Genomic DNA, 16,523 nt, shown 5'->3' with positions numbered 1-16,523 from the left:
AGACACAGATCCTCTTGGACCTCCACTTGAGAAAGTAAATGGTATATTGGATCAATATTCAGCAACCACATATGGCATACATACTGGCGTATGACTTTGACTATTAGTTTCACTGTTACGTCTGTATGGCACAGTGGGACGACAGTCACTGCAGAGAACAGTAATACATTTCACTCCTACAATATTCATAAATAATTGTTAAATGAACATGGTCACATAGATTAGGCTACTTGAAACATACATATGCCTGGGCTTCCAACCTGCTGCCACCAGGGTCTGAAGAAATGCCCCCTTCCATCATGGGGTGACCCTGATAGATATCCTAAAAAAGGGACGAGTTCAGGCAATTCAGCCTTGTACTTGTTGGCCTTAAAATATGTACAAGTATTGGCTTACCGTTTTGAATTATGGTTTTATTTTTTATTTGCTCCCACAATCGTTTGCCACTGCAGGGTTGCCACTGCAGGGTTGCAACTGAAATAATACAGCAACAAAAGTTTAACGTTGTGGAATGCACACGTGTAATTATGATCACATCTTCAATAAGTCATGTAGCTTACGCATTTACAGCTGCTATTTACTGCCAGATTGGCTTTGTTGAATTTTGCCTATATTATATGTCTGTATTCCTGATATGATTGTATTACAATATTTCACGCAAGAGGAGCAGACAAAGTTTGTAAGATTGTCTGCTCCTCCTTCGTGAAATATGAGGCTCTTGTTTCGTCCATGTTTGCGATTGGACATACGGTTCAAACACCGCCCCTTTATGTGAACGCGCACGTCTCTAGATTGGGAAGATCTAGGTTGAGTTAGAGAATTGATAACCGCCGTCGTAGTACCGCTTATCGTGACTGCGATTGTTACAGTGCGTGTCCACTGCAGCGACGCGAATCGCTTGCCATCGCTTGCCTTCCCACAGTTCACCACGCTCGGGGGCGTTTCAAACAGATTAATGTAGAATGTAGTTCTCAACTCGAATCGCTTGAATCGCGTTGTGTCGCTACCCACAATGCACCACGCAAGCGATTCGCCTGGCTCCATAGAAAATGAATGGAAAACATGTTGTCGCTCGCATCGCGTCGCTGCAGTGGACACGCACTGTTAGGCTTCGCGTAGCCGGGTATCTGAAATTAATCCAGAGCATGTTGATCTTAATTCGTAGTGCAGGCCCCTGGGCTCTGTTCGAAAACTTAGACAGCTGTCTTAATCCTTGATGTCTAAATAGACAGGTGTCTAACGAGACAGCTCTCTTCGGGGTAAGGTATCTTAAAAACCGTTGTTTTTGATTGCAGGAATTCAGATTCTTGAAATTCAGATTGCAGGAATTCAGATTCTTGAAATTCAGATTGCTGAAATTCAGATTCTTGAAATTCAGATTCTTGAAATTCAGATTGCTGAAATTCAGATTCTTGAAATTCAGTTTGCTGAAATTCAGATTGCGGAAATTCAGATTGCGGAAATTCAGATTCAGATTCTGTCTGAACTAGGCCAAAGGTGAAACAGCTTGCCTTCACAGGGAAATGTAGACGATTTCAAAACAACCGAATATAGACATTCTCTGACCGAATTTTACCCCATAACAAAAGCTAAAAGTTGCTCGTTGGAGGAAGAGTATGGAGCAAGTGCTTATGAAACTTGTAAAAACTTGGGTCTTCTCCTCTGCCAAAATCGGCAGTTACTGTTACCAAGTGAGTCAAGATAGTCAGAGGGCGGCGGAGACCGAGGGAAGACGCGGAACAACTGGCCAAGCTATAGCCTATATATTTATGTTCCGTTGTTCTCTTTTCTGTGTTGGAGTTCTTTTAAGAGCTTGATGGCATCAACATCCAGCCTGATATAAAATCATGAACTTCAATTGTGTCTCAATTATAATACTCACACAGAAAAACCAGGTTGAATCAAGTCACGCTAGGTAGCTACTGTATTACTAATAGCCAATTTTGGATGGTCAAGCATATTTTTCATTGTCTCCTTATTCCTATCAAAGTCAATGTTCAGCCTATAGGCTATGTTCATTTCGTAAGTGACATTTCAGATCGGTTATGGATAGTGAAATATTTGCTGTCTGAGAGATCGGACATAGCAATTTGAATTTCAGCAATCTGAATTTCAAGAATCTGAATTTCAGCAATCTGAATTTCAAGAATTTGAATTACTGCAATCTGAATTTTAAAAATTTGTATTTTTGGATCACAATAATTCAGTTTTATTAAATTTGGCATACAAATAATTCAGATATTATATATTCAACAGCAAAATATTTCAGTTTTATGAAATTCGACACTCAAATATTTCAGATGTTTCATATTCAAATTCAGATACTTTTGTCAGCTTTCTAGCTCCATACGAAATCGGCCTGATTATCCTGTGGTGTGTCCCCAGTATTAGCTTCAACCCTTACAACGAACGGGCCCCTGCTCCAAATTACGTCTATTTTCGTGAATGAATCATTCAGGCGGAGCCAATGGAGGGATAAGTTTCCCGAGAGTGGCAGTTCTTCTCTCTCTTACGGTGCGTTCACACTGCAGTGTCGCGATGCGAGCGACAACATGTTTTCCATTAATTTTCTATGGAGCCAGGCGAATCGCTTGCGTGGTGCATTGTGGGTAGCGACACGACAGAGTTGAGATTTTCTCAACTTTATGCAAATGAGGAGCGATTTTCGCTAGCGATGGCCAATCGGAGTGTTTTCTTGTTTCTCGTAACGTAGCAACCATGGTAAACATTTCTAGCTTTCTAGGTTTCAAGGTGGAGGAGAAACTAATCGTTTGTGTGGCTGCTTACCCAGTCCTGTAGATACATGGCTGTATTTGTACAGAGAAGTTAATTTAAAAAAAACAATGCATGGCGCAAGGTTGCCGAAGTTGTTGGTGATTGTACCTTCTTCTACGTTCTACGTGTATGACGTCAATGTCATTGACGTCATACACATCGTACGACCAGAGCCACTGCTTGACGGCAAGCTCTGATCACTTACTTTTTTCTCTCAGGGCATCGACAACACAGCTGACAGGTTAGGCTCTCCCTGTCAATACACATGCTAGAAAGAGTTTTGGCTTGCAAATGTTGTTGCTAATGTTGCTAATGCTCCGACATTCTGATTCCTCTTCGGATGCCATCAAGCGGGAGCTCTGGTCGTATCAGTCCTTCACTAACCAAACGGCATTCATTAGCAGAATGCTAGCGTGTTATGGGCAACAATCAAAAGGACATAAGTACTCGTTCATTCAACTTTCGACCTATAATCAATGTTGAAAATGCACACACTACAATCAAATCTGAGATTTTTCAACGACAATCAGGCGAAAGAGACACATTTAGCCGTTTAGCTCCATAGACTCCCATTCAACATGCACTCGCTCGCGATCACCCCCAGTGGAACTCTGGTGGAACTGCAGCTAAATTCGGTACAATGGGGCTTAATAGGGAGTGGCAAGGCTCTCCTTAAACAGGCTCTGGACATTCTCTGAGTAAATTTACTTCACTTGATTTTACAACAACAGGTAAAACTACGGTGGCCCTGAAGTGCAAATCACACCCCCTAATATGAGTACATCCCCCAAATGAAAACACTCCCCCCGAATACGAGTCAACTCCCCCCAAATTGGATGACTTGTTCACCTCCCCCCAATACAAAAACACGCTCCCCCAAAAGGAAAACGACATTACATTAACTCTGAACGGAAAGGGTAGGTACTACACAGCGCTGATTGGATGCTAGTAGGCTAAGAAATTGATCGACAGAAGTAAAAAATGCAATAGCCTGACAGAGTTACGTGCACTAGGACATTTATTTGGGTATCGAAGCATGTATTATAGGCTACGTATGCAAAAGCATAAATTGCGTGTTAAACATAGCCAAACAACTAGTCCACGTAACTCTGTCATTATCATGAACTTGATCGTTTTGGTTGGAAGGAAAGAGGAAACATTAATGTTTACAATTTAGAGCCATGACACTACTCTTTATTTTAATCAGGGTCATTCCTATGAAATAATCTCAGATATGCTGTTAACGTTTCACAATATAAGTAGCCTATGCGCACGCTAAAAACGCAGTTGAAGGCAGGACTTTTCAGAAGAACAAACTAATAGTCCACTACAGAAAAAAAATGCCACAATGACAGGATATCCTGGTCCATGTTACTCTGTCACGTTACTCTGTTTCGTGTTAAATATAAAAATCGATAGCCAAACAGTTTGGCTAACGAAATACTTTTGCCTAAGTAGCCTACTATTTGCTACATTCTTCGATAGCCAAACAAATGTTCTGGTGCATGTAACTCTGCCAGGCTATTGCATTTTGTACTTCTGTCAATCAATTTCATATTTCTTGTTATTTAGTCTACTGCATCCAATCAGCGCTAAAGTACCTACCCTTTCCGTTCAGAGTTAATGTAATATCGTTTTCCATTTGGGGGAGCTGTTTTTGAATTGGGGGGAAATGAACAAGTCATCCGATTTGGGCAGAGTTAACTCGTATTCGGGGGGAGTGTTTTCATTTGAGGGATGTACTCATATTAGGGGTGTGATTTGCACTTCAGGGCCACCGTATAAAACACCCCACTTTGCATGCACTGTCCCTAGTGGTCTGGAGAACGATTTGGTGTGAACTTGAAATGCAACGTTTCTGTAAATGTCATTGTGTTTTGTGCTAATGCTGCGGTGTTCTCGGCTAATGCTGCGGTGTTTTCGGCTAATGCTGTTGTGTTCTCGGCTAATGTTGCGGTGTTCTCGGCTGATGTTGGTGATGTGAACCAATGCTGTTGTGTTGTAAGTAGTAGATTGTTTTTGAAACGTAGCGTTTTTATAAATGTTTCGTTTTTGTTAATGTCGTTGTATTGTGTGTTAATGTTGTTGTGTTTTCAACTTTTGTTTGCTTCGCTAATGTTGCTGTGGTGTGCACCCGTGGGCCACCGTACAAAATGGCTCCAGGATCACAATGACTCTTATTGAGAGACTTGTTACTCTTGTAGGTTAGTTATAACAAAGTTAACTCTTGAACTCTTGTACTCGCTGTAAAATATTTTACTGTTGATTATTCTTCTACAGGTACAGTCTTGCACTTTTTGGGGTTCATGTTGTTTTAATTTGTAACTTGTATAACTGCATGCTCTTATGGGTCTTCCCTTTGGCACTTGTTTAGTTTGTCACAATGTATGCTTCATGTTTTGGCTGCTTACAGTGTTTGGGACTACCTCGTTGTTATGATCAGTGACCTATGCTCTTTTGTAAAGCTCTCTCTTGGAAGTCGCTTTGGATAAAAGTTAGCCAGGCTAGTTTTGCCCGATCACTTGGTCAGGCTATTTAAGGGTATTGGGGTCAAGTGACTTTTGTGCATAGACAAGTGAAACGTAAATGTATTTGTCCAAAGGCCAAGAGCCTCAAAAAGTTAATATCAAGCCCTGCAATCCAGAGGCCAGAGATATATGATAACTTGATTGACACTCCAGTGTAATAGACCGGGGATAAGTTCGTCTTTTGCAACCGACATGCGCAGTTGAGCCTGCTTGACAGTTGTGTGACATAGGGTGATTATTGGTCTATAGCGATCTGCCTGGACAGAACATGACAGAAGCCATATATTCCTGCTCAGACAAATGCATTCAATTTGAAATTCCGCAGATTTTTGTCGGAATTCTGCGTTTGAGAACTACGTTTGGGCCTGCTAATATCCCACTGCAAGTGAATGCAGCACTAGACGACTCCAACCCACCCTCCCCACTGCGCCGACTGAGACTGAGGTGAAATCAGTTTTATATTCGGGATTTAACAGACATTCATATTCGTACCTCCGTTCAGGCTCCGTGTCATATTTAGGGACCGGGGTAAAAGAGGAGACAGCCTGAATGCCGACAAACCTAGCAGCCATTTGAATAGACATTGATTGCAAATAAACATTGATCAATATGACTGAGATTAAATCAGCATATATACTTCTGCCACGGGGGTACCACCCCTCAAAATTTCCTGCCACCCTCTTGCCACCCCATGAATATTTTTCTAGATCCGCCCCTGCCGTGGCGGCAGAAATTTAGCCGTGGTGGGCCGCCACGACAAAATCAACATAGGGGAAACACTGGAATCCCCAGAACAATGCATTACAATTCCCTTTATACACAAGAACAACAAATCAGACGACATCTTGAGAGCCATCAAGTTGAGACCGTCCAGAAACTCCAGACTTTAGCATATGAGAGGTGGGGGCAGGTTTGACACCCAGTCTTACAATCCTCCCTCTTGGACACAAAAGCACAGCAAAAGCTGCAGTGTTCATCGTTGATAACCTGCACCCATAGGAAAAGGAACTTGATTGCAGACAGGTCAGCATTGAGATTCTAATGGTCATGGCTATTGCTGAGAGGATCACTTTTGGATCATGGCTAGTGCTCAGAGGATCCATTTTGGATCATGGCTATTGCGCAGAGGATCACTTGGAAGAACCTTTGTATTGGCATGCAGACGTGCCCTTGGTTAGCATATTCCTGCTACTTAAGTTCAGTCAAGACAATCGCGTATTAGATTTGAGCATTTATTGTTACATGACATGGACATGTAGATTTAACTTTGGCGTAGTGAATGATCTAAGGGAAGCACTCCCTGCCTCCTCGATGCAACACATACATACATGACATATGAGGCAGAGAGCAATAGAGATATAATCCCCCGATGGATAGACATACAGACAGCATGGGGGAGAAGGGGACGGTGGAGGGTGGCAGCAGCACTGATCATACAACGACCGGGGTGAGTGTGTGCATATCCGCGCATCTTTTAAAGACGACTTATCGGACGTGGCACAATGGATATGCGCTGCTAACATGGGTGTGGTAGTGGGTGGAGTAAAGGAAGGTGGAGTAAGACGCCTTACGTCCCCGTTACATGAATGACGCGCGCTGCCCGATTGCCCTGCCAGAACTAGCTGCGCTTATTTCTTGTCCTGTTACAGCAGAACACAATTGGAGCACAGCACTTGGTTAACAATGAAAATAGTAAAGTTTGGAGTGGTCTGGGGTCTGAGTGAGTCGGATTGGATACAAATGGAAATGAGTGAGACAGTGTCCTAAAACTCAAATGGAAAAAATAGGTGAATACTCGATTCTGATTGGCTGCAGGGGTGTACATTATGTAAGGGATAATGCCCGACGAGGTGTCCAATATCAGCTGATAAAGGACGATGCGGAGAAGTGAACCGTCCGACGCGCAGCGGACACCTCGAAGGGCATTATCCCATTTATACCATGGTCACATGCCAACAATTTTTTTTTTTACAAACATTAATTTATGTTTTTAGGCGTTTAAAAAAAAGAAATGTAACGTTTTTTTACGTTAGCCAACTCTGATATTTTATAATCCGCTCAGCTCATGGAAACAGCACTGGCTTTCCTTTGGCTGAGATATTAGCCCAAAAGCTAACGTTAATGCTAGCAAGATTTAAAGGCAATAACATTGTGTACGGTTGACAAACAGTAAATATAATTTTACAGTATGTTTGACAATAAGATTTGCTAGCTAACCAGCCATGTCACTGTCCCAAAATCAATATCAAGATTTTCACGAACAATATACTAGTATACTAGTACTAGGCTACAGTACAGTACAGTATGGCCGCAGCCTGTGGAGCGAGTTGAATAGCAAATGGATGTGAGATGATCGCATCAATCAACATTTTCTCCAAACAGTGACAATAATTTGACAGTATGTTTAACAACAAGACTAGCCAGCTATCAAGCCATGTCATTAATATAAGGTTAAAATAAATATTGAAGTCATTCATTGTTGTAAATACAAGTTAGCTTGTTTAAGTCTTTCAAAATTGTAAATGGAGGCTTTGACCACGTCACTGTTGTTATGGTTACTTATTTCAGATATTTTGTACAGGCTCCTGTGGCCAGCAGAATAATTTAGAACGGTGAAAAGACAGTTTTTCTGCAATGACGCAGTAGGTGCCTTTATACCATGGTCTGGGTGAATACTCGATTCTGATTGGCTGCAGGGGTGTACCTTATAGGGTGATAACGGACACCTACTGCTTTTGGGCTAATAGCTCAGCCGGTGTTGGTTCTATGAGCTGAGCGGACTAGAAATATCAGAGTTGGCTAAAGTTAAAAAACGTTAGATTGCTATTGCAAAACGCCTTAAAACATAAATTAATGTATGTAAAAAGAAATCGTTGGCATGTGACCATGGTATAAGCGGGATAATGCCCTTTGAGGTGTCCAATATCAGCTGATATTGGACACCTCGTCGGGTATTATCCCTTACATATCATCTGGCAGATGAAAATGGCAATTAAAACAAAAGTGTTATTGGGTCCAAAATAAACAAAACACAAATTACACAGCAATAATAAAATAAAAAACAAGTTATACCAGTCTACATTTACAGGTCAGGAACCATTGTGAGTTTAGCTAAAACCTAGAACATTTACCACCAACTCTATAAAACACACAAAGGTGCATACTGATCCACAATACCCAATACTCATCAACACAAACCAACATAGGAACTCATGGATGGACAAACCATATGCACTATGCATATGCAGCTAAAGGAACTGGAGCAGCAACAAATAAAAGGTCCCCAACCAATCTTTGAACTACAACAAAGACACATGGGTAATACAGTAGGAATGTAGCAATATCACAATTTGGACCTGAATTAAGTAAATGTAAAAGATAGTTGGAATTGCATGTAATCACGCTTAAAGGTTTAAGGTTTGGTTGTCTTGATAAAGGCTCAGCTTATGCTGCATGAAAAATGGGGAAGGCCTACTCTTTCCCAGATCCCAACATTTGGACTCAGTGTGACCACTTCTTAGACAAGCACGACACAATCTAACTTTGTTGTTACCATAAAACAAGCGTGTGGGTGGAATAGGCATATTTCTGCCAAGATCCCAACATCGCATTTCGGTGTGTCCTTGTCTTTTACAGAAGTTACACTGTATATAATGGGGCTGCTGGGGCTTGGGTTTTACCTCTGTCTCCATTTTTATGGCAGCAATGCGTGGCAGATCAGGAGCACGAAGGTTCTTTGTAGAACACGGTTTTGGAATTTGCGCACCAATTCCACTATCTGTGTCTGAACACTCATTAGTAGAATGTGAGCCAGCATGGCTGGTCTCTTCACTGCTTTTATTAGCGGTGTGTTGCCTTGTGGCACAAAAAGGGGTCGCTGCTTTGAGGACAGAGTTGAGAAGACATTTGCCAATTAAATGTACAGTAATCTTCAATGTTTGTTTCTTTTCTGCTTTCTTTTTATGGACTCCTACAGTTTGCCAATGTTCAATTATTTCAGCTAGCGTAAAATGAATTTTAAGACCGTCAAGTAGTCTTGATATAACCAGACCGGGCACAGGTGTGGCTCATCAGGCCTGATGACCCATCACTCCAACAGGACACCTGAAAGACAACCAGCAATAAAGAGAGAAGACACCTAGTGGAGTGGAGGGTCGTCACACTTGCTCAATTCAGATAACGTTCGGTTAACTCTAACTTCTTCCCATAGGTTAAGTAATTTGTTAACTTCAGTTTCCCATTCCATTTTTGTTCATTTCATACAGGAGCTAATATCAGAAATAGGCTTCTACCAACAGAATCAGGTGGAACACAATTAATGTACATTTGTAAATGCTTACTCACCGCACCATGGTTTGAAGCGCCAGTTTGCCAAACTGTAACTGAGTTGCTCAAAAATATCACATAGTCGGGGTCACCAAAACAGTAGGGGGTTAAATATTTTCCAAACAACCAAAACGAATTCCCCTATGGTTTAAAGGAAGATGGGAAACTGAACAGTGTATTCGTATGAACCAAATAATGCCAATACCAATAGAATTCCAGATATTTTACTCTATGGGTTAAATCAGAGCAAGAATGGTCAAAATACGGTTAAATGAAATATGCATTTAATAACTTTGCAAATGAATGAAATCAATTACAAGGCAAACATGTTACAATATGAAAGCTTTCAATCTTACCTACTCTACCATGATCATTGTAAATCAGAGAGAAAGCAAGAGGTGAGCAAGGAGTAGGACAGTAGGACAAGGGAGAACTGAGGAGAAGGTCTTAGGAGATGAAGAATCCCCAGAACAATGCATTACAATTCCCTCTATACACAAAAACAACCAATCAGACCACATCTTGAATGGGGTGTGAGAGCCATCAAGTTGAGACCGTCCAGAAACTCCGACTTTAGCATATGAGAGGTGGGGGCAGATTTGACACCCAGTCTTACAAAAGTATACTTTGAAGTACTTTAGGAAGTATACTTGATTCTTACCATGTCTTAACCCTGTATTGATGCAGTGTCGGAAATACACGAGGGCAAAGGGCAAAATTGCCCCTAAGAAATATCATTTTGCCCCTGATATCACTAGGAGGGGGGCAAAAAATGCCCCCAAAATTTCCTCTAATAATGATAACTTGTCAAATCGTGACTCGGTCCAGTTTCTATATAATGCTTTTGATTTTCACCTTGACTGATGTGCGTGTGCGTTAAGAACCGAACGTTCAGCTTCTTAATCAGACCTGTGAGAGACTGCGAGTGTGAGGAGGACTAAGGAAGCAGCAAACACAGTCTCCGTCACCATCTCAGGTTCCAAAGATGAAATCCACTCGCAGCGACCATTGAAAAATGGAAGCTAGATTGTCTTGGGGGTGGACCCGACTTTTTTGCAAAGCATGTCGAACTTGTGGACAACGAGTTGCCAAAGTTGTTTTCAATCTGGCACAGGCAAATTCTTCTGCTAAATCTAGTTGAGTGAAAACATTAAAAAATACGTGGCCTTTCGTTAACAGCGACCAAGCTACACGCCATCGCCTAGGGTGATAACTAGTAATAATTATTTGTAAATTATTTAGTTTGCTTTAGCGAGTTTAAAGCAATAAAAAATGAAAGTCCCAAAAACTGACTCTATCCACTAAACATCTTCACAAAACACCTTTACCATGTATAAACACCCACAGAAACATGTTATAACAGTTAAAACATCAAGAAAACCATTCAGCCAGGAGTTACATGCCAAACATTCTAAATGCATTGAAAACGCTATTCAGAAGCTAAAAAGCACTTTAACGTTAGTAAGCTAACGTTAGCTAGCTCTGATGCAGTAGTCAAAAAGGCTTGCTTGCAAGTTAGCCTAGCTAACTTGGCTAATGTTACACAGAGTGCAGTGAATGATTTCCCCCCCCATCCTCATAAGTAACTGTCTTCTTGTGGTTGAAAACCAATCCTCTATTAGGGTAAAGTTGAGTGTGCAGTTGAAAAAAAGTTTTACAATTAATGTGATAATAACAATTAATAACCACAGAGAAATAACATCAAATTCAATATGATGGTCTGATTTGTTTTCGTTTTTTTTGTTAAGAAATCTAAGAAAACACTTGAAAACTCTTTACACTGAATCTGTAGACTAGTCATATTATTGCCATTTGATGAAAGTTGCTCATACTGTTAGCCTAAATAAGTACATTTAGAATCTTGAACAAAGGTTAAATGTCTAATTATTACATTTAGTAGACGCTCTTATCCAGAGCGACTTACAGTAAGTACAGGGACATTCCCCTGAGGCAAGTATGGTGAAACGCCTTGCCCAAGGACACTACATCATTTTGCACTGCTGGAAATTGAACTGGCAACCTTCTGATTACTAACCTGAATCCCTAACTGCTCAGCCACCTGACTCCCTCTGGATAAGAGCGTCTGCTAAATGACAAAATGTTGTTTCACAAGTTTCAAAAAAGTGCCCCCAATTTTTTTTTTTTTATGCCCCTGGATTTCAGTCATTGGGGGCAAAAATTGCCCCCTAAAAAATATGTAAATTTCCTACCCTGCGTTGTTAGCTTAAAAATGCGGCTTATACTCCGATTTACAAACAAAGTACTTGTTGGAGCCATTTCGGTTCATGTTTTAATATTGTTTGGGACACTAGATGGCGCTCCACCTTAATTGGGCTCACACAATAAAGGTGTGAACATTCTTTCAGGTGTCAGGTGTTGCTTGACGGAGGGAGAGCGCATATAGCTTTTTGACCGCTTCATTTGTATTACAAAGGTCTGTTACATGTAAATTAGATGCAAGTTTGGATGTATGGACATGTTTATGGATTGGATTTTCCTGTGAGTAATAAAGTTTGCCTAACCAAGAATGCAAGGTTGGAACGTTATTTTACATCTAACAAGCGCGTCAATTAAGTGCTCAGTCAACAACCCCTTGTTGTGTAGACTTAGCCCATACAGTACTTATTCTAGGGGGTGCGGCTCAAGGGGGCCTCAAAATTGTTCTTTGCCCAGGGCTTCCAATTAGCTAAAACCGCCCCTGCGTCCAATCCCAAAAATGTCTGTACGGTCAGAAATACGACTCTACCGGCCACGTTTCAAAAACGTGTTCCTTCTGCTTTTTCTGATGAATTTGTCACCAGATTTGGTCTGTATGGGGCGAGAGTTGGATTTTATCTCGCTATCGTGGGGCTTTGAGCAAATGTGTAAGTCTGTTGGATTCCACAGACAACTGTCTACGACTAACACAAAATTATCTATTGATCCAAAAAGCAATAAGCATGAAGAGTGCAAATTGTGGCAATGCTGGCAAACTAGAAATACTTTTTGAAACAGATTTCGAAGCTCCCCTCCACTCTTAAGCGTTTGTCAGCACTCTCTCTATATACACACCCATGTAAATCTCAGAAACGGTTTGAAAAACTCATGAAACATAATCAGTGATATTGAAAAAAGTTGAATAGAAAGCCAGCTCCTGTAGTTTGGTTTTGTCAACATTTTAAAGTTTAAATGGTGGCTGTAGCTGAAAGATTGAGGAAGAAGAAGGATTTGAAAGTTGAAGAAGTTTAAGAGGATTGAGAGGATTTGAAAAAAAACTAAATTGGAAAACCATGTAAACAATATTATGAATATTGATATATATTAATTCAAACAAAAGAGGTAGAATGCTGAAAAGTCATGGCAGTCATAGCCTAAATTGATGAATTTTTTGATAGCTGAAAGGTTTTACAGTTTTTCTGAATTGCTAAAACACTAAAACCCATTGGCTGAACAAAGTTATCAGTTGCCTAAACTCATGTAGCTAATTGTGCAGTCTGTTGTCAATACCTTAAACCATTTCACATGGTAAAACACAATTTGCAAATCTCACATAGACTTTTCAGCAAAACTCTAAACACATTCTCATTCTCAAAACACATTCTGCACTCTAATGGACATGTCATCCATACTGGTAAACACAAATGGCAACGCTCAAATACAAATAGAAAAAAACATGTCATTGACTAAACACAACCACTCAAAATAGATTTCACTTGTTTTTAAATGATGTGACACAACCAATATAAGCCAGTTCAGAGAGCAAACAGGTTGTTGAAGGTGGGAAAATATTCCTTGTGATGTCAATGACCCTGACCCAGCCCAAAGACAAGAAGAAGCACATTGATCACATGTTTACTCCTTAGATTTTTGTCCCTTTTACTGTATTGTATACTGTAGCACAGTGCATCGTAGGCTCTATACTGTACAATTACGTAACAAATGGTATGGCCCTGAACATTGCACTTCCCATTTGTTACAGTAACAGTACTGAATGCTCAATAGATTTAGACAGGTTGCAGGTTTATATCAACAAAGAACAGGAGTGAGTTGTGGGTAGTGAGATGCAGGGTATAGTACTCTGATATATCGGCCGATATAGAAAATTACTGTAATGAAATAAAAAATCCAGAAACGCATAACAACACAAACAGATTTCCCTAACATTCTTCCCCACTCGTGTTGCCAACAGGGACGCTGTAGAGTGCCCTTTGGTTACAAACTATGCAAGGCCAGTATAGTACTGTATAGGGGTACAAGGAGGAGAAAGAACAAGAACAATGCAAGCAAAGAGCAAAGCAGAGTAGTAATTTCTGATAAATGTTGAGCTACTATGAAAGAACATGTTTTCTATGAAATTAGTTTTGAGATTATTTGAGATTCTCCTTGAGAACTTGATTTGTTTTGAACAATGTGTTTTCAATTTTTTGGTGTATTGTTTACTGACTGCTTGATAGTGTATATCATTTTGATCACTTTGTTTATGATTTGAGAGCAGTGTTTGATTTTGAGCACAGGTAAATCTGTTTTGAAGTGAAAGTTTGATTTTGAGGACAGGTAAAACTGTTTTGAGGCGAAAGTTTCATTTTGCAAGAGAATTTGAGGTTTTGTAAATAGTGCTTGAAGATGAGGTTTTGTGTTTACAGTTTTGAGAAAATGGGTGACTGTTTCAAGAATGTGTTTTAGCAATTGTGAAAAAATGTAATAGCTGAAGATTTGAAAACACTGAAAGGTGTCACAGAAGAAATAGAAGATGAAGTTGAATAAAAATTCAAAGAACAATGAAGTGATTTGGAAATCCTTTCACACTGTTTTCAACTGAATGTAAAACAAAGACAATATGTGAGGCTTGTGTTAAGACTGATAAACCTTTTTTTCATATTTGGTCCTTTATTTTTATTGAAGTTTTTCACAGCATCCCAACTTTTTGGGAATTTAGGTTGTAATAAGTAAAAATGAAAAGAAAAGTTGACTTTCCGTTTGAAAAGTTAGCAGTTGTTTAAGAGAGGGGTTAGTCTACAGTAATGATATCACAGTCTATCACATATATAAAAACCTTGTGGTTTTTAGGGGCAGAAATACGTCAGCGGGTGCTGTGTATGGATCGCAAGTGCTCAACACCTGCAGTTTGTGTCCATATCTTTCCTTTTTGTTAGCTCAGAGGTAATCCAAAGAAGCGTGGGAAGTTAAATTTTCCGGCTTTTGCTGCGTCTCAACGGTGTGAGCCGCCATCACCAGCAGCTTTCTTCCCTCCAGGTCACCGCAGATGTCACGTGACTGAAAGTTATGAATATGCTATTACAATTAATGATATACGCCACTAGGAAGCGCTGATAGCAACACAATGATACATGTGCACTATGGATGTAGGAGAGTCTACAACGGAGGCTCGCTTAAATTCAGTTACTATGAGAAAGAAAAATAATTTTTTTAGCCTGTTCTCCTATTCTAAAATGGCCGCGCGGCAGCTACACAACAGTAAACTAAAAAGCTACAAGACACCCAATGCAACTGTCACGAGATACTTGCGTACCACTATCAACAGAACAGTCATGTGGAGGCACTGTCACGTACCGCTGGCAGCGGTGGTACGTACCAGGGGCGATTCTAGGATCAGACCTTTAGGGGGGCTCAGCCCCCAATGAGAATGTGACATGGATACAGTGCCTTGCAAAAGTGTTAAATCACTAATTTCATTTGTACATATTTGGATAACAATTAATACATATTTATTATTATGCAAAATATTGAAAGAATGAAAACTAAGAATAGTGTTTCTCACAGATTATAAAGCTATGTGTGGCGGGGGGGTTGTTTCATGTCAGACGGGGGTGGGGGATTCAAAATAATTCCTTTGATAATAATTTGTTATCTACCGGAAAAGGGTGGAGTGCCATCTCCGGGTCGGGGAGGAGATCTTGACCCAAGCATAGGAGTTCAAGTATCTCGGGGTCTTGTTCACAAGTGAGGGAAGAATGGAGCGCGAGATCGACAGGCGGATCGGTGCGGCGTCTGCAGTGATGCGGGCTCTGCATCGGTCCGTTGTGGTGAAGAAGGAGCTGAGTCGAAAGGCGAAGCTCTCTATTTACCAGTCGATCTACGTTCATACCCTCACCTATGGTCACGAACTATGGGTAGTGACTGAAAGAACGAGATCGCGAATACAAGCGGCCGAAATGAGCTTTCTCCGCAGGGTGTCCGGGCTCTCCCTTAGAGATAGGGTGAGAAGCTTGGTCATCCGGGAGGGGCTCAGAGTAGAACCGCTGCTCCTCCACGTAGAGAGGAGCCAGCTGAGGTGGCTCGGGCATCTGATCAGGATGCCTCCTGGACGCCTCCCTGGTGAGGTGTTCTGGGCACGTCCCACTGGGAAGAGGCCCTGGGGAAGACCCAGGACACGCTGGAGGGACGATGTCTCTCGGGTGGTCTGACTTGCTGTTTGGATATACTCTGTTCTGAGGTCACGTTCCCTTGGAGACCCTACCCCCCTTGCTTCCCCTTTTCACCCCCCTTCCCCCGGAGACCCTGCGCCACTTGGCACCATACATCATCAACCCTGGCCGGGTCTGCCCCTCCCTCCTTCTCCTTGGGTCACGACCCCCCTTCCTGCCCTGGAGACCCCCCCTTGGATTACCTCAGACCTGTGGGTCTCGTCCACCCCCATCCCTGAGCAGACCTGTGGGTCTCGTCTGCCCCCTCTTCCCTGAGCAGACCTGTGGGTCTTCTCCACCCCCTCCCTCTCCGAACATCACATCACTGCTTAGGGCCCCTGTGGCCACCAATGGGCCCCCAAGTGCATATGAAATTACAGTTTAATGTACCGTGTTTCTTCAATTAAACGCTGCTCTCGATTGAATGCCGCACCAAAAGTGAACATTGTGTAATAAACGCCACCCCAGAAATAAGGTAGGAGTAGCATGT

The sequence above is a fragment of the Hypomesus nipponensis genome, chromosome 6, assembly GCF_054491055.1.
Source record: "Hypomesus nipponensis isolate SF chromosome 6, ASM5449105v1, whole genome shotgun sequence".
Classification (NCBI taxonomy): Eukaryota; Metazoa; Chordata; class Actinopteri; order Osmeriformes; family Osmeridae; genus Hypomesus; species Hypomesus nipponensis.
This window is presented reverse-complemented; position numbering follows the sequence as displayed.